The 20,788-nt window shown below is 36.5% G+C and overlaps 1 protein-coding gene across 2 annotated transcripts in view; it reads left to right on the plus strand.

Moving 5' to 3' along the window:
* LOC148951524 (uncharacterized) overlaps nucleotides 1-20,788 on the plus strand; it is a 296,748-nt gene that overhangs the window by 57,495 nt on the left and 218,465 nt on the right. The gene's annotated exons all lie outside the window — the stretch shown is intronic.

Genomic DNA, 20,788 nt, shown 5'->3' on the forward strand with positions numbered 1-20,788 from the left:
TATCCATGCTTGACACTCATATCAACATTTTCAGCATTGAATAGATTCAATGAGGCGGTGATTGAAGGTTGAGAATCCTTATGCGGTAGGTAGGACATCTTAGGAGAAGAAATCGAGTTTCGATCTAACAATTTTCTTCCTGGGACTTCTTCTTCTGTTTACAGTACGTGTCGAATTTTTCCTTCTTTTCATTTACAAGAGGGATGATGTCTTTTGTTTCGAACATGAATGGAAACTGATGAGTGATGCGTATTTTTTTGACCTTTTTAAGCCTTACCATTTTCTTTTAATACTTTGACAAGAGTTTGCGCACTGGACCAAGGATTTTCCGTAGCACTTTTTTTAAAATCCTTGCCAGAGCCCCAATCGTATAGTGTAGAGAATGCAAAATCTGTCGCAGCCGGTACAAGATATTTTCTAGCCCGTGGTAATGGAGAGCGAAACAGCTTAGCAAACCAACTGCCAAGACCGTAGCCAGACATTGACGAGTGACCTTTGTAATAGTCCATTCCATTGCCCTGTTGTCTTGGACCAAGAGTATTAACATAGCAGTCAATATCAGGACAAGTCAATACCACTTTTTTATTAGACATCTTGTTGTTGAACGATGGGAAGAAAATGGCATGTAATCACAGCCAAACCTTTTGAAATTGCTATGGGATCACCTAATTCAGTTCTTAGTGTTAACTGACAGAGTTCCAAATTGGAAGTGTTTACGGGAATATACTGAAGATGCTTTATATTGTAGTGGTGAATATGCTCTTGATTGGTTTTTCGTTCAAGAACTCGTAGGAGGGGAACATTTGAATTACCAACCAGAGATGTTTCCACAAATGAAGCGTAGAGAAATATACAAGTGTCTGTGGAGAAGGCAGGCGGGTAGTCAGCAAAAATGAAATTAGTGTTTCCGGCACTTTTACCATTGATTATATTGAGCTTAAACCCAAGAACATCCTTTAGATTATCATTGAGAATAACCTTTTCACTGGCAATAGGTGAACTAATGTAAATCTTATCCTCCTCCTTAGAATAGTTGAAATGAAAAGCTCCTTTTTTACGACCAGAAATTCTTTTATTAATAGAACGACATAAATCATTCATACAGGTGAGTTCCTCGTACGGTAATTCAATGGATGGATAATCCATTCAATTGATTTTTTGAATTTGTTCTTGATCACTTGAGGATGGTGGTGGCGGCCAATCATAGGGTCTAATTTTTATATCATATTTACGATCTTTTCTCAGGATGTCGTAGGTATTTTTGAGAATACAGTCGACAAGAGCGACTTCATACTTTCCGTTAAATTTGATGGTGGGGGAGAGTTTCGTCCAAAAATCACTTGTTCTGTTCAAGTCGTTGTAGAGAGGATCAGAAATATTGGACATGAAAGTCACATAGAAATCATTGGGCATTGTTAATATCTTCAGCACTGACCCAAGAATCAAAATCTGAGTTGTATCCTAGCCAGCGAACAAGCAACTGTCTCTTGCCCCTACGAGTACGATCTCTTTAATATCTTTTCAATTTGATAAATTTTACTAGTGTTTCTAACTTTTTGCAGTTCATATTCATAAAAACCGCCGAGAATCTCATCATCTTTGGGGTCTCGCAGTCGATATGTCGTGGGCTCGGTGTCCAGGATTTCGGACACTTTAAAAAGTTCGGTGCTCCATAAATAATTCCCCTTTTCAAAAATATGGGTGGTTCTATTAATTTGAACGCTATCACCGACATTAAATTTCTTCTTCACATTTTTTTTTCTTTTTCACCATTGGAATATTTCTTTAGAAAAACATCAAATGTATTTTCATTGCAGTGAACATCCCGAGGGCTTGAGTTGGACAAAGATCGATGAGGTCGATGGTTGTATATCTGCATGATTTTATCTAAATCATGAATAAAAGCCGGTGTATTTTTCAGGCTACAATATCTTGAAATTAATAGACGAATCGTTCTTATTAATCGTTCAGCCAATGCAGTCTTTATCGGGATGTGACTATGATAAAGTGCTGTATTACATTTCGATAAAACTTCTTGCGAGTGGGGATTACCAAATTCAGAACCACGATCTGATTGATTTTTTCTATAAGAGTCGTGTTCAAGAATACTTTTAATGTCTCGAGCAACTTCAACACTTGTCTTTGAACATAGTGGAATTGCATAGGCGTAGCGACTAAAGACACCGATTGCCGTCAGAATATATTTGTAGGGCGCACTGTGACGCCGTCGAACTGCGTCTAAAGTTAAAAGATCCGTTTGCATTATATGCAAAGGGAAAAAGGCTTTAGTTTGTCAATATTGTTTGCCACGAAGCCTGTGATTCCGGTGCAGTGTGTAACTCGGTTCATTCTCAAGATACTCCTTTGCTTTTTTTAATAAGGTGCCGGTGACAACTATAGAAAGCGTTTTGGGAGAACCTAAACTTCCCGCTTAACCAATATTTTCATAACCACCTTTCAGAACTTCTTCCATTTTGAACGCAAACACGCAGTGTAATGTCCACTCCCCTTTTGCACACTGGAGGGTGAATCAATTCGTCTTCGCTTTTGACTAGCAGCCACAGGTGTTCTAAAATTATTGCTGCTGCTGCTAGTATTTTCAAATATTGAATCTTCTTCTTCTTTTTTAAATGGTGTTGATGCTGGTGTTGGAGGAGGACTATATTCTCTTAGGTTCTATAAAATTTGCTTATTACCAATAAAACTTTTTGGGAAGTTTGATATACTTAGAAATGTGTTTAGATTATTGTCAAAGGATAGAAGTCCTTTACGATTCGTCACCATATCGCAAATTAAATCAAGTAGATTATAACTTTTTCCCTGAATTATAATTCGTTTCCCTGTGCTGTCGACTTGAATTTGATCACCAGTTTCCAACATGAGATATGATAATACTCTTTTACTCTGTTCACGATAGGTCAGTGGCAATAGGTTTTCAATTTCCGATACAATTGAATTAATTCCTTCTCCTTTGATGCTGCTGCAGAATCTTGAGGAGATGTTTCCTGTTTAGAGGGATCAGTGGCGGCGGTGGGTCTCTCACGATAAGGTTTATGTTTTTAAACACATCATAATGCATCTTAAAGTAAAAGCAGTTTTTTGTTATCGGCAATATGCTTATCATTAATGAAATTGACCAGATTATCTTCAAAATGTTCAACGGGCGAGAGGACAAGTTCAAATGGTGTCAATTTATAGGGTTTAGCCATTCTGTCTCTCTAGAGAAAACTGTTTACAAGTCCTGCAATTATTGGCAGTACAAGTGTGAAAAAGCTACCACCTGCTTGAAGGAGCCGTTTTATTTTAAAAAATTTTGCCTTGTTTTTACAAGCCAAGGCGCGTACAGTGGCACCATGTTGCTTTGTCTGTTGTATAACACCTTCTGGCTGTTGAACATTGCCCTCAGTTAAATTTAAACAATCAATCAATAAATCAAAAAATAAATTTATTAATAATAAAAAAAAACAAAAAAAAAACAATTACAAACTTAAAATTTATACACGCCCAATAAGATAAGCTTGTAAAGGGCCAACAAAACAAAAAATACAATATTATAAATCAAATAAAAGAGGAAGATATTGGAAAAAAAAAAATAAAAAAAAATAATCAGAGAAATATATTGAATGAAAAAAAGACATATAAATGTGGATGGAATGCAAAAAAAAAGAAGAAAAAGGGGGAAAATACTATACTGGAAATACCCAGTGAGAAAGTGCCTTTGCAGAAAGAGATAGAGGGACATCAGAAGGGATGGAGTTCCATAGTAAAATAGATTGATAAACAGGAGACCTCTGACCTGCTGTCGATGATCGCTTAGGTAAAATGAACCTGCGATAAGAGCTACGTAAAAAAGAAGAGTACCTACCTGAGCCTGACATAAAGAAAAACTGCTGCAGAGATGGTGGGAGTGTACCTAGAAAAGCAGAATGTGCTAAATAGAGGTAATTTTTACCCACAATACGGTCCAGCGGAGCTATTCCGGTATCATTATAAAGATCAGAGGAAGGGTAAAAACGAAGTAGAAGAAAAGTAGCCTTCACTGCCCTATTTTGGGCTCTTTGAAGTGAGCAGAGAAGAGATTTATTAGTACAACCCCAGACAGAACAGCAATAAGAAAGGTAATGAAAAAAAAAAGCATAATAAAGGGAAAGCATAACATCTGAGGGAAGAAATGAGTTAAGCCTGTACAACATTGAAGATTGGCGGAGGACAAGGGAACGTGTATGAGTAATATGGGGTTTAAAAGAAAGAAAACAGTCAAGATATACACCCAGAAATTTCACTAAAGTAGCTTGCGGTATAATTTCATTCCCATAAGCCAGGATGGTTGGTTCCCTTGCTTCTCTCATACGATAAGGGGTTCTAAAGTGTACAATGGCACTTTTTTGGCTGTTAAGAGTCATACCATTTGACCAGCACCAATCTTTTACTTTATCAAGAAGGCCTTGAGCTAGGGAAATGGCAGATGGCAGGTCCACTGCAGCAATGAAAAAGTTACTGTCATCAGCAAAAAGTATAGGGTGCACAAGGGGATGAAGACCATCAACAAGATCATTAATAAAAATTAAAAACAAAAGTGGTCCAAGCACAGAGCCCTGTGGGACATCTTTCACAATAGGCAAGGAAGAGGAAGAAGTACCATTAACTGAAACATACTGAGATATCCCTGAGAGGTAAGACCTAAACCATTCAAGTGGGACTCCATGCACTCCAAATGAAGATAATTTAGACAAAAGAACAGAGTGAACGATAATATCAAATGCCTTTGAAAAGTCAAGAAATAGACCCAAAACACTCAAGCCCTTGTCAAGGTTAACGCGCACAAACTCTGTTGCATCTGAAAGTGCATGCAAGGTAGAAAAACTGCGATGAAAACGATACTGACGGTTAGTTATGAGAGACTTTCCTGCAGTTGTATTAGTACTAAATACAAATAAAGAGAGTATACAATACACTACTTTTTCAACAACCTTAGAAATTACAGGAAGGAGAGAAATAGGTCTATAGTTTGAAATTAAAGATGAATCACCTTTTTTAAACAAAGGTACAACATTAGCAACCTGAAATAAATGAGGAAAAACACCAGAAGAAAGAGAGAGGTTAGTTATGTGTGAGATGGGGTTAGAAACAAACTGACCAATTAATTTAAGAAAATTACAGCTCAAACCAAAACCATCAACTGAACGGCTACTTGAAAGCTGAGAAATAATGTTAGAAATTTCGGTATCACTGCATGGAAAAAGAAAAATGACTTTTCTGCTAAGGGAAAACTACTTATTCTGCTGTAGGGTGGATTAGGAACTGAAGGAAGTGAGGTGAAATACGAATTGAAGGCGCTTGCTGAAGAATTTTTGTCCACGAAAGATCCATAAGCTTTCCTGTAGCGACAAGGGGGGGACTGTTTGAGTTTCTTGCGGGAAAGAGCTTCATTAACTAAAGTCCAAACCTTTCGCAAATTCCCCTTACACTCATCAATTTGACGCGAAAAAATAGACCTTTTTGGCTGCACATATTGAAGAAGTAAGCACATTTTTATAAAGTTTATACTTCAAAAGATCATCCTGTGTCTTACTTTTACATGCAGCCTTGAACAGAGACGCCTTCATATGCGTAGCATTGATCAGACCTCTAGACATCCATGGACATTTAGGTATGGAATTCCTTGGCCTCTTTCTAAGAGGAAAAGGCTTATCCAACAGAGCTCCCATACGACACAAAAATAAATTCGTTGCACAATCAACGTCATTAGCTTCAAGAACACTAGACCAATCATTACTCTGAAGACTATGTATTAAATTAAAAATTTATTTATCTGTGGAGGTTCTTAAAGGAGAGTCACCCCGTTCATCCACAGCAATCTCAGCTTGAGGCACAAAAAGTGAAACATAAATAGAGAAGTGATCAGAAAGATCAGTGAAAACAAGACCAGAAGTAAACTTCAAATTAGAAGAATAAGAAATGAAAATATTGTCTATTAAAGTGGCAGAATTTCTAGTAGGGTCAAAACGAGAAGGAATAAAAATTGAAGGAAGTAGACCAGCAGAAGAAAGCCCATCAAAGAGATGGTCAGAATCATCACTTGATCCAATATTTAACATATTACAATTGAAATCTCCCAAAACACAAATACGCTTTTTAGAGAAAGACCCCACACAAGAAAGTTGATCAAGCAAATCACAGAACAATTGTGTTAGAAAAGGAGGGGGCTTATAAAACAAACAAACAGTGTCACATGCAAACTAGCTTTTCAGATCAATAACAAGAGAATAAACTGTCCTACTATTTGACACTACTGATGTAAACAAGGATTCAAGGTCAGACCTTCTTCTAAACTCAATATCAGACTTTATAAATAAAGAAATACCTCCTGAGCACTTTGTTACCATTCTGGGGATATGGACAGCAACATAACCATGCATATCATAGGCTGTAAATTTTTCACCATCTGAAAACCATGCTTCTGTTAAGCCTGTTACATCTAAAAGGCAAGAATAAACAGACAACAAATACGATTTCAGACTATCCTACTTATCTCTTATCCCACGCACATTCAAACAAAATACATTAAAAATACTATTTAAAGACAGTGAGGGTATAATTTTATCACAATAATCAATGGTAGTGTGATAATTACAGCTAGAATTAACCATAGATTCAAGGAGAGGGTCAAGCGTGTGAGTCTCTTGTTTAGCAGCCCTAATTGGTTGATCAAATATAACCGAATTAAGAATAGAAGAATTCAAAAGAAAAGAGAAATCACCCATAATTATCACACATAATAAATATACACATAGAAATATAAGTGGGATGGCACAAATTATCCAAAGTATTGGACCAAAGTATAATGTTACACCAGTTACTATTACATGAGCTGCAAGTGTGCTGGACTGACAAAAAAATAATAGAAGTTAGGCTACATGAAGGTGAGAGGATCACAAAAAGCATATAGAGATATCAGTAGAATGAAAGTAGAATCAAAGTATTGGCCCAATTTATAATGTGGGACCAGAAAATTATGTAAGCTGTAACTGACATGAAAAAAAAAATATATATAATAGTTGTCAGCCGACCTGAAGGTGATAGAATTACAGACAAATATAAATGAATATCAATGGAATGACGCATATTATTCCAAATATTAGCCCAAAGTATACTATGGGTAGTAAAAAATTATGAGAGCTGCATATATACTGACATGACAAAAATATGATAGAATTCAGGGTACACAAGGGTGATAGCATCAAAAAATAAGATAAAGAAGTATCAATGAGATGGCATATATTATTCAAAATATTGACCAAAAATATAATATGGGACCAGTCAAAATTATGCGAGTTGCATGTGTGCTGACATGAGAAAAATATGATAGAATTCAGGTTACAGGAAGGTGATAGGATCAACAACCCAGATAAGGAAATAATAGTGGCATGGCACATATTCATCAAAATATTGGCCCCAAGTATAATGTGGAACCAATCAAGATTATATGAGCTGCAATTATGCTGAAATGACAAAAATATGAAAGAAATCAGCCTACATAAAGGTGATAGGATCACAAACAAACATAAAAAAGAAAAAATAAATAAATAAATAACAGTGGGATATATGATTCATAATATTTGCCCAAAATGCAATATAGGACCAGTGAAAAATATATGAGCTGCAAGTGTGCTGACATGACAAAAGTATTATAGAAGCCAAGCTACATGATGGTGAAAGGATCATAAACAAACATAAAGAAAAATCAGTGGGAAGGCACATATGATTATAAGTATTAGCACAAACTATAATGTGTGACCACTTGATATTAAGGGGGTTACAAGTATAATGACACGACAAGAATATAATGTAAATCAGACAACATGAAGGTGACAGAATCACAAGCAAACATAAAGAAATATTAGTGGGAAGGGACATATCATCCAAACTATTGGCACAAAGTGTAATATGGTACCAGTCTAAATTATGTGAGGACAGTAAAGAATAATAGAGGAATATTTTAAGAACACCAAGTAAATCCCTACAGAAACAATGCAATATATTATAAGAAAATAAATCTAAATCCATCACTTTAATTTTTCTACATTTGCAGCACATAAATCAATTTCACTCTGATTATTAAACTTAACCACTCTTCCAGATTGTGTTTTATACAGGATATCACCTTTACTCGACCAAACATTACGTAAGCCAAGCTTTGACTTGGCATATGAAAGAAGTTGTAAGCGTGGTTTTGTAAGTGTCTCTGAAAATAGAATCCCTGATCCTTTCAAATCCTTCTTTTGTCTGAGAAGCAGTTGACGAACTTGTAAGTTGCAAAATTCAACAACTATGGGTCTGGGTTTTGCAGATGGTTTACCAATTCTTTTGGCTGATACAACATCAGACTGAATAATTGGTATGCCAGGAAACCTCCCAGCACATAGTGACAGGAATTGACTTTCAGTGTTTTCAATGGAGGTCTCCTCTTTCACCCCAAAGACAATAATTTGCTTGCTCAAAGCCTGCTGTTCAAAACGGTCAATTAATCTTGCCAGGTTGGACTGGATAGGCTGGAAGGAGTTTTTAAGGTCTATCAAGGATGACTCTAAAGTAGCCAATGTAGATTCAACAGAAAATATGCGTCTGTTATAGCTTTCAAGAGTTTTATCCACTAGATTACGAAGATCTAGGTTGAGGCCAGCATACACCTCCTGCTTGATTGCATCCAGCTTATCTGAAGAGATAGTGACATTATGTTGCATGAATGTCTGTTCCTCTTTCATTTTAACCACTGCCTCATCTACCTGGGAAGAGATCTTAGCCAATACAAGGACATCAAGTAACCCTTTCACTGAAGATTTAAGGTTGTCAGGTTGTAGTGAATCTGTTAGCATTTTATGTTTGATTTTTATGCTATTTATGTGGTCAGTGAGCATGAGTAGTTGCTCTGAAACAGATTCTTATCCAGAGAATTGGATTGAGCTCTCAGACCTTAGTTCACGAGTTGTCTTGAGTTGACTGTTCATTTCTTATCTGAAGTAAACAACAAAACAGGAACAGAATAAGCTGTGGTATAAGACAGTTTGGGTATAAGGCAGGATATAGTCCACAATAAAGTAACAAATGTCAAATACCAAAGCAGGGGATTGTGAAATTTGAAGAATAGAAAGCAATCAGCAAAAAATATCAAGCATCAACAGTAGCAGTGGCATAAACCCAAGGATTGGTTACTGTAGTCAAATTACAAGTTAAAATATGGTATAGGTCTGACCTGATGAGTCCCCTCTTACACCCCAGGGGTGGGGGCTGCTATGTGTGCCTGCCTTTACCAACTGGTAGGCAGGCAGAACTAGTACTTCAGGAGGCTTAAAGTGTTGCTGGTTATGCCAGAAAACCTCAAATTCTGATCTGATCTGATAACAAACTCCCCCTCTACAAACTCCCCCTTCCACACCCAACGTATTTTTTTATTTTTAATCGCGATGTGATCCTCTGCAGACAACGCTATTTGATAATGGGCATTTTTCAATCGAGAAATATCGCCATTAGCTGTGCTAATTAGTTTAGACAGTGCCGTGATCATAAAATCCCCCTCACTCAACGTGTCTACTGTTGATAACAACCGCATGGTGTTAGAACTCTGTCTTTGCGCAAGAGCATAGGAGACTGCAATAGATTGATGTTCTTTAACTCGGTTTGGAAATCGGGGATCATTCATCTCCACCAGCTTAGCTTCACAGTCCAATGATATTTTGTTGCACTGGAGGAGGGTGTTTTTGAAATTTTTAAAACGTAAAATGGCCCTATCCCCTGAAACAGTTTCCACTGTCTGGTAGCCATGCCGTCTACGATGCTTCATGTGATCCCGTAGTTTTATATCACTACAGAATTGTGACAAACATGTTGGACGGTAGAAACGTGCCCGCCTATGCTTACCACCCCCCAGTACTCTACTGATGTCTGTGATCGGGTTAAAATGGCCAATTGAATTGGCAAAGTCACTAGATGGTGGTGTATACAACAACGAAACCCAGTGTTTGACTAATTCAATTGACGGACCTCTTACTGGGAAGACCACCCCCTTCTTTTTTGAACGAACCTCATCTTCAAATTCAGTTTCATACAGAACCAAAGTAATGCCAATATTTAAATGGGCATTGGCACTTTCAAAAATGTCAATGGATTTTAGAGTCACTGGGTATTTAGCCTCTAAACAAGTGAAATCAAAAACGGAAAAATTGGACCAGTCCCTCCCATGTACAGCCCACTTTTTTAAATTTGTCTTTGAGGCGTCACGTGCTAGAGGCTCAAATGCTGAAATGAGGAAAGCATACCTGAAAAATCTTTGTTCTGTTTCAAAACAGATCCGCTGGACACCTTTACAACCTTCTAGATCTGGATTATATTTTAAAAATGTTGCCCTTTCCCCACCACCCCCTCTTAAAATAAAATCTTTCTTAAATTTACAAATATTAACGCTTAAATTTTCAATAAATAAAACTACAGACCCACTACCGTTTTCATTAAAGTTCTCAAGATGCGCAATAATTTGACCTATCCAATCCAAAAAAACACCCTCAAAATTTTCAAAATTCGGGTAAATGACGCGCATCTTGGAATGTATATAGTGGTGGTAAACTTCGCTTTTCCCCTTATTTAAATAAAAAACCTTTAAAACAATAGAAACATTAATTGAATCCCTCCCCCACAACTGAATTTGATTCTCCAGTAGTGCATAAATTTTATTTAAATACGCATGCACAATTTCTACGGGATCAAACATAAAATTTCCCCCCTTAAGTGAATTAAATGGATCCCCAAAAGTCGCAGTGTAGACAACTATTGCATTTAAAATTGTATTGGACAGCTGAAAGTCTGGAAAAGTCGTGAATTGGACATTACCCCCCTCCCCCTCTTATATATTATCAACACTCCCTCCCCCACATTGTTCAACAATAGGGCTATGCGAATGCTCCGCTTCAGATGTTTGAAGTGGATTCGTTAGGGTATCGGAGGCTGGAGGAGGAGGAGGGTTCCCAGTTAATTCGTTTGTAAAATCGTCCAAAAGCTGTATTGTATTTTGACTAAAGTCTCTCTGCTCAACTGTACTATAATCTACCTTAAAAAGGAAATCATCTAAAAACTCATCAATATTAAACGGTATTTGACTGTCAGGTAAAATGTTATCGTCCCATGTTGAATTTTTGGAGAGCTCCACCAGTGCGTCCTCTCCTTCACCAGCTGATGATGACGGTGACAAGGAATAAGGGACCAATGCAACCTATAAATGAAAAAAATAGCTTATTTTTAAAGTGTTCAAATCACCTCTACTGTTTTTAAAATTTGGATTATTATTTAAAACGCACTTAGTAGTAGTAGCAGTATGCACATAGTAGCATTTGGTTAATTCACTATTCCCCCCCCCCACAACTATCGATATTCTGAAAGTTCCAATTTCCAACTTAATATAAGATATTTACAATCTAAAACGCTGCTTTACATAGAATTGACAATTTGATTTTGTTCAAACAACTCTCCTCCCAATTTCCAATATTTAATGCTCCCCCCTCCGAGCCGGCCATCGTAGCGCATCCCACACCGCTTCCCCCCGGCGCTTCCCGTGGCGCTTCCCCCGGCGCTTCCCCCGGCGCTTCCCGACCGCCACCGCGGCTCCCAGCCGTTTACATAATGTCAAAAAAAATATATATATTGTTAGACCATAAGTCGTTTCTCTCTCTCTCTAATTCCCTACACGGATGTCTAGGACTCATTAGCTTAATTATTGTAAACCGCGTATGTTCTGTTCCATGCGTATTCTCAAGGAAACACTACAATTAAATTGGAAACCGTTAACTCTTATTGCCAATGCTAAGCCCCAAATTCTTGGCAAGTTGAAAGCTGTCAAAAATATTATGCAAATTAGAATCCATATGTGCAAAGAGATAACTGGTATAATCTCTGTCCTTTCCCATAAAACAATAATATTCAATTGTGAAAAGTAGCATTTTGAGTTTCATAGTGGGGAGATAGCGGTAAACTAGAAATTACCTAAAAATATCATTATGAGATATCGAAGAGATAGCAACAGTGAGGGGACAAAGAAAATAGCAAAGATTAGAAAAACAGAGCGGTTTGACATGCAAAAATAAAAAAAATTACATTATATTTAGATATCTCTGAGGGAGGGAGGGGGGGGAGCAGAGAAAGTTAAAACAATGGTTGGGGGCGAGGGGTTAATATTTTAATATCCCTGAGATACACTTTTACACAGTGTTGAAAAATAGTGAAAAGAAAAGACTAAAAAGACATTGGAAGAAATAGATATATATTTCTATAAGATAGGTAGGAAAAATGCTCACATTTGCAAATTCTGGCTGCACTTGTGTGCCCGAAGGCCCAGGCGAAGCATGCTGTACCATTGGCGGACCTTGTGTTGGTGGGGCATCGACTTTACCAGGAGCGGGACTCGCCATCGTGTAGGAAGCTGCCCATTCACTTTTGAATTTCCTGCTAGTGGATGGACCATCGATGTCATAATCCTGCGCAGATTGGGCTGCGGCTTGGTCAGGTAAAACTTGATTAAGAGGCTTCGGCCAGCGACCATATTGGACAACTGTCGCCTTCGCAGGGGGCGCATTATTATCCCTTGCTCTCTTACTGGGTGGCGGCGGGCATTCTTCACAATCTGTCGCCTTCACAGGGGCTGCATTATTACCCCTTGCTCTCTTACTGGTTGGCGGCGGGCATTCTTCACAATTTGCCTTAAAGAAGAGAAAAAAGTTAGTATCGAAAATAATTTCCCCCTTTTTTACAGAAAGAAAATTAGTACCCCTATCCACATAATTTGTCTAGAAAAGCATTTATCACTAAGAAAGCCCCCTACGTCAGCATTTTCAGTAAAACAAAAAGTAAAAATATACTAAAGTCAGAAATCAAACGTTTTTATTACACAACTTGTGAAAAAAATCATGACAATCAGTAGTCTATAGCCTTAGGATAGAAATCAATGTTTCTATTTTTATCATTTAGAAAAAATTAAATGTTCCAGTCTATAGACTTTAAACTAGATAAAAAAAAAGATCGTTAACCCAGCAGCCTATAGGCCTAAATTTTGCAAACATAGGTTAAAATGCTATTCAATTTACGCATAATATAAGCTTCATGCAACTCCTAAAGACTTTTCTTTCTAGCCTTGCATATAAAATTTAAAAAACATAGTTTTCACACCCCCCTCCTGTGAATATAAAATAAACTTTATCGAAAGAAAGCTTGAAAAAAATTAAAAACATGCCAATAGACGCAACGCATATATTTACACATTAGTTTTCTTGTCAAAGGGTATACATATCTACACAACGAACCCCCCCCTAAATTTCAGAAAATTAAGCCACCCTAGGTTTACCCTCTCATTGAGTTAATGTTGCGATTTATTCAAGCGCAAGGCAGATCAATAAAGAATAAATCTTACTGCCTTTTATTCAAATGCTATATTTAAAATCACTAAAATGTCTAATATAAATGGTTCAACACTGAATTCGAAAACAATTATGGTAAAAACAATTATCTTTTAATTTCTATTTTGTCACTATTAAAAGTGCTAACCCCCCCCCCCCCCAACAAAAATCCTGGAGACAACATTGACCCCCTCCCCTAAATTTAGGAAAATTAAACCACCCTAGGTTTACCCTCTCATTGAGTTAATCTTGCGATTTATTCAAGCGCAAGGCAGATCAATAGAGAATATATCGTACTTAATTTTATTCATATGTTATAGTTAAAATCACTAAAATGTCGAAGAGAAATTGTTCAACACTGAAGTCAAAAACCATTATGTTAAACACAAGTATCTTCTTATTTCTATTTTGTCACCATTATCAGAGTTAACCCCTTCCCCACCAAATCTCATTGATTCAACCTTTACACACTCACATAATTCATCTTGCGAGTTATTCAAGAGTAATTCAGATCAATCAATAATATTTCAATCTGACAGATAAACAGCTCCTGTGACTTGGCCGCTAAATTGTAAACACACAGGAAAAGGGTAACAGCTAATTTTAACCTCGCGCTCGAAGTGCATTATGTCAAAACAAGAGCGTCATAATGCCTTAAGAAATGATAGAAGTCAGTGGACACATTAAATCACACTACAGAACATCCAAAATTTATTGAAAAAGAAAATTATTTCTATTATGAGACTTATCATTGTAAAACACTGGGTGGTTGGAGGTTGTTAGGCTAAAAAGAACATATTTTATGTTTTCTATTGAGCATAAAGAGATACAGGAGGTGTTGGGTATTGTGGGGGAAGGGGGACTTGGATATACTGGAGGGTGACCAAGGAAAATAATTGTATTTTGAAAATAAAATTCAAAAATGTACTCACATTGCTAATTGTGGTTGCCAAGGCTTCAAGCTCATCAATAATATTTAGTGTTTTATCCATTGTCAGGTTACTTTAATTTCTGATAATTTAATCACAATGCATGTCCGTTATATACGAAATCTCAAGGGTGAATTGTTATGTAACGGGGAAAACCATAACTCTCTGATTGGGTGAGAAGGAACCACTGCATCTAACTGCTTCCTATTTCTTGAAACTAATAATAATCATTTCAAGCATGCACTTGGTCAAAACAACAACAACAACAAATACTGTTTACTATTCCTGGAAAATCTTAAAATTTATCTCGAGCGTGCACTTACAACAACAACAACAACAATCAATTGATCTTGAAAGAAGAGGTCATTGACTCCGGTCCCCGTTAGACTCAATAATCCAGAAAACATCCATCAAAGTGAGAAAAATACTGTTTTTCCATTCTCACTGACAAAAACCATAAAACAGACATAAATTGATGTTGACATCCATGAAAAACATCAAATAAATTGACCAACACTCATAACCGTCCAAGAAACATCCATAAAAGTGAGAAAATCCCTGTTTTTTCAAGTGAGAAAAATTCTGTTTTTTCATTCTCAGTGAGAAAACCATAAACCACGTGGTAATGTCACGAGTAGCACCTCCCTCTCTACTTTCCTGTGCTCCTTAAGACAAAGTCCATCAAAATGATCCTTATAAATGGGTATAGACACAACCCTGCTTAACTCCTGATTTAATACAAAACCAGCTGCTAACTTCATTTTCTACCTTAACCGCAGCAGTGTTATTCTCGTACATAGCACTATTCACTTTATTGTATTTGTCTGATATACAATACAAGGATAAAACCTTTACTAAAGCTCCTCTATCAACAGAATTGAATGATTGCTCATAATCTATAAAACAGAGAACCAAAGGTGTTTGAAAACTCAGGCACTTCTTAATTATTAACCTAAGATTGAAAAGTTGGTCAGCATATCATCTACTTTTTCTAAAACAACAGTGTTCTTCTCTTAAAACTGTCTACGGCGTCTCTCAGTCTTAAAAGTATGATATTACTAAGTAATTTGCTACCTACAGAGACCAGACTAATGCCTCCATAATTGCGACACTCGCTCTCATCCCCTTTCTCATGCAGTGGTTCAAATAATGTTTTCCTAAGATCGTCAGATACTTCTTCTTTTTCAAAAATCTTGTTAATAATCTTCAGTAACTTATTTCAAACCTCAGAGTCACAATATATAAGAAAATCATTTACCACCCTATCAGAACCTGAAACTTTATTATTCTTTAGTCCTGTTAGTACTGTTACTAATTCTCCTTCACAAAACCAATCTTCTTTCACATCCAAGGTATCACAAACTTTTTCATTTTCCTCTGTAATTTTTTCCTGCAACACTATCTCGGTTAAGCAAATTCTCAAAATGTTCGGCCCATCTCTCTTTAGCTTTTTCTTTTTTAAAACAATAGAAACTTTAGCGTAAAGAGCGAGGCGTTGATTTGGATACAGCTCCTTTCATATACGGAATAATTTCTGTCCGTTTTAAGTTTTAATGTCAATCCTTACTTTCAGTTAAAAAAAAGTTGTTATTTTAATTCAATTTCTGAACGTCTTTCAACTAATGCAAGTTCGATTTGGCTACCATATGTGAAAAATTAAAACAAAATTTGTATATTAATTTCGGTAGATCTATTCCGCATATGAAGGTTTGCCTCCTCCTCAATACCTTGCTTTCACGCTAAAGCTGTTAGCACTTTAAAAAAAGATTCCTATTCTAATTAAACGGCCCCCGTATTTCAGTAGTCTTTTTAAAAAATTGGGGCAAACAATCAAACTTTAGCATAGAGAGCAAGTTATTGAGGAGGGGGCAGCCCTTCATATATGGAATAATTTTTGTTCGATTTTCAAATAATACCTGTAAATCTGGCTCACCCTCTATGATATATGCCCCTCTTCCTCACGAAAAACTCCTCTGTGGAAATTTCATCCAACGTAAAGTGCACCCCCACCATCAAATTCCCTCCAGATAGTTCCATCCTCGCTGAGAATCTCCCTCCCTATAAAATTGATTGCGGGCAATTCAGTCTGAAAAATTCTCCTTGGCATTCTTTCATTTGAATAAGACTTTAATCTCTAATCGGTTTCTCGATCACTCCAGAAATGCCCCCTTCCGTGGAAATTGTTTCCCAAAAATCAAAACACGCGGGAAAAAGCCCTATGGATAATTGCCCCGGAACATCCCCACATGACAAATTTGGTAAAGAGAATGTAAGACAATTGACAAGAATTTCACATAGTATTTCTGTCAAATCCCCCCAGTGTAACATTTCCCATGGAACCCCCCCCCCATAAATTTCTCTTCCGTATAGAAACCCACCCCAAGCACAACCCCCCCCCCCCCCGGAAAAAAAATGTATGTATGCTTCCCAATAAAAATACTATACGTACACGATGGGCGAATTCCATAACTTAGAGGCCTCTCCCCACGGACTGTGGGGGGTCATTTTACACCTAAGGACATAGGTATTTGATCTTTCGACTACATTAAACAAAATGGCTATCTTAAAAGTATCATCAGATTATTTTGGGAAAAATTGGCTCGGGAGGAGGCCCAGTTGCCTTCCAATCTTTTTGGTCACCTAAAAATAGCACTAGAACTTTTAATTTCCGTTCGAATGCACCATCTTCCGATCTTCTAGGGCCATTATTTCGATAAAATCACCCCTGGGAAAAAAAGAACATGGATCCGTGATCTGTCTTCTGGCAAAAGTAGCAACATTCCTCAATTTTGTAGATAGGAGCTTGAAACTTGTACAGTAGAGTTCTCTGGTACGTTGAATCTGATGATGTGAATTTGATTAGGATTCCTTTGATTTTACGGAGTGTTTCCATCCTAATTCAAATATCAGGCAAATTTTCTCTGGCTCGTAACTTTTGATGGGTAGCGCCACACTTGATGAATTTTATATATTTGGAATCAGCATAATAAGCTAACTCTTACTATGTATCCGATGATGTCACAATTCTGTTTATTAGAGTTTCGGTTATTATTGAGCCGTGTCGCTCCTTACTTCACTCCTTATTAAATTGAAATTAATCGTATCTTGCTTTATTCGACCTGTATTTTAATTGCATTGTGTTAGTCAATATTATACTTTTGTCTCGTTCCTATTTTGATAAGGATTCTAATCAGTGTTTGCATAAGTCAGGTAACTTAAGCTGTAGTATGATATTGTGACAATTAAAATTTCATGTTTCCTAAAAAAAAGAAAAAAAAGAAGAGATTTGGTGCCTGAAATTTCTTTGTGTACAGGTACTGGTTTCAAAGGGGGGTGCAAAAGAGCTTGTCTTTAGAGTTAATTCTTGAGATAGTGAGGAGAATATGAACGAGAGGTTTCCCTCTCTCAGAAACCCCATGCCAAGAGTGGTGGAACTGTATCAATCAGGGTGGGGAGCATGTCAAGTTATGCAGGGACTATTCCTAGCTTGACGGAACTGTGCGGCAGACGTGGCGTTTCAAGATGTACAGCAGGTGGCAGGAAATGAGCAACCACTTGAGTCTGAAAAAGAATTAATAGAAAACTTTTTAAAGTCAAAATAACGTTGAACATTGAATAAAATAATGATAATAAAATAGTATAAGATATGCAAATAAATGTATATTTGCATATATTCTAAATTTATAATACATGAACAGCATGGGAATCTAATAAACATGCGCCTGACATCACGGATAAAGTGATAAATGCTTATTTACTTTCTCAGTTATAACATGAACACTTTCATCTAGGATGCTTAAACCATCAACATAATCTAAGTTCAGGAAAATTTTTCTTCCTCAGTTCATTCCGTGTTCTCCCATTGCTTTTCCTCTGCTCTTCAAGAATACATCAAAATGATCCATATAAAAAGTTATAGAACACAAACCCGCTTAACTCCTGATTTAATACGAAACCAGCTACTAGCCTCATTTCCTACCTTAACCGCAGCAGTGTTATTCTCGTCCATAGCACTAATTACTTTAATGTATCTGTCTGGTATGACTCGGCCATTTCTTAGTTATTAACATAAAGGCAAAAATTTGGACGGCGCATCTTCTAACCTTCCTAAAGGTTTGTCTACTTTTATGATAGTGACTCGCATGTTATTTTTGATTGAAGTATCAGTCCTTCCAACAAGACTTGAAATGCCTGGCTTTCTGTAAAAAAGTGGCTATGAGAAGGAGGACTAGTTATATAGCACTGATTTCACTAGAGAAGGGGGGGGGGTGAAAGACCAGATTCCTTTTTAGGTTTTCCAGTAATAAAGACTAATAGTGTCTGGACGAGTACGGTTTAAACAAGATGTAGAAGTTGGAGGGACTCCTACCCCATTTTTGATTTTCCAGTCACAGAGAATGGCAACCTTCGAGTGATTCAGATTCAAACAGCAATTCCGATCCAGATTCCTATTTTACAAGAACTTTCAAATTTCTTTTATGGGTTCATATGACATTTTTCATACCATATAGACCACTAATTTAAAAAGGTTCTTAAAAATGGAAGTTTTTTTTTACAGAAAATAGGCATATTTAAAACTAAGACGAGCAGGAATAAGGTCATATAATAATTCAAACCTAAAACTAGCCGAATTTGATATCAAAGAAAAATGAGACCCAAAACGAACATAATCTAAAATCAATATTCCCACCAACCATAAACATAGCACGCACTGCAATAGATGAATAAATGAAGCCTAAAACGAAAATAAGCAAAAAAAAAAAAAATTAGATCAACCAGTAATAGGGTTACTGCACCCAAGCCTCCTAAGGGCTAGAGTGTCTTCTGCTTTTTACTGAATACGATTTGTATTTCCCGCTGCAAGTTTTTTTTTATTAATCATGATATCATACAGCAAAAAAAAAACACCACAAGGCTAATCAAGGTTTAGAAGTATTTAAACTACATTATAGCTTCATTGAAGATTTTGCTCCCTTTCAAATTGTAATTGTTATTCTTTAGTAATTATTTTTATTAATTACTGAAATTATTTTTGTATTAATTTATTTGTAATGTTTGTTAATTGCATTAATTGATTAATCTGGTAATTATTTTTGATAATTTATTTTATTTAGTAATTAATAGTGGTTAAAATGAAAAGTAGTTAAAATAATAGGTAATCATTTTTAACTTTTAATTAAATAGGGCGTGTCAATATTTTACTTCTGTCTCGTTCCTGCTTTGATAAGAATTCTAATCACTGTTTGTTGAACATATCTCAAAGCGTATTACGGTGTGATATAGCACGATTAAGGTATGATATGAAGACATGCTTGGATTTGATGTAGGCCTATTCTATAAGAGAGAGAAAAAAACTCATAGTTTTTGAAATCTTCTTGTGAACAGGTACTGGCCTAGAGAGGCAGAGAGAGAGAGAAGGGAGATTTTTTGACGTCCAAACATAAGAACGGGGGGGGGGGTGTTATTAGTTGGGAAAGAGAAAAATTTACAAAGAAGCTGTTTGAAGCCAAAAACTGTTGGTAAACTTAATGAAAAATGGTGTTCACCGCTGAGGGAACTGCTCAGTTAGTAATGACTTCAATTTAAGGCAAATATTCCTTTTAGAAAAATGGCCCATGCCATAACAAGAAATTAAGATGGGGCTTGTTATTTTATGAGCATGGTAGCCTCTAGAATCGTGATTTGTACATCCTAGAGTTTTAATATGTCAAAAGCATTTAATCTCCATAGAATTTTCTTAATTACTTAAAACAAAGGTTTGAGGTGACTGAAGATGAAAACTTGAATTTTGAAATCCTGTACTGAAATCTAGTGGACATCTTGGAGGACATGGCACCAAAGTATTGGTGCCAAGCAACAAGATCAATTTGGCTCCGCAGGCCACCAAGGTTTAAGTCCTTGCAAGATTACAGATGACTCAAGATACAACATGCCTGTCTTTCTGCTTGAAAGTAGTAATCGGAATCTAAGACTGGGAAATGTCGGAGGGACTGCTGGCTTTATTTTGTCTTCTAACCAAAGAAAACAAATTTTTCTATATTTTCACTTTAGACAAAGTACAATAGGTCTGTTTTTCTGATGCCAACTGAGCTATTTCGCAGCTTGGAAATTTTTGAGCTTTTGTCAGTCAATAGTTAGGCCTAACTCAATTTTTGCTGTGCGTCATCCAAGTTCTGTAGATTGGACTTATATTAGCTGGAAGCTCAAAATGACTGGAAGCCTGGGATGGAGCTAAAAAAAATTTTCTTCGAATCTTCTACTTTAAAATCCTTTAAGAAAGAAGCCCCAACAGCTGACATTTTCAGAAGTTTACCACTTAAAAAATTATTGAATATTTCCTCGATTTATAGTGGGGTATCTACTAGCTTAAATTTTACAAATTATGACTAATATCAAGGTATTTGGCAAATTTCATGGAATAAG

This window comes from Artemia sp. Qi Xiang Cuo, chromosome 6 (genome assembly GCF_049724085.1).
Source record: "Artemia sp. Qi Xiang Cuo chromosome 6, ASM4972408v1, whole genome shotgun sequence".
Lineage (NCBI taxonomy): Eukaryota > Metazoa > Arthropoda > Branchiopoda > Anostraca > Artemiidae > Artemia > Artemia sp. Qi Xiang Cuo.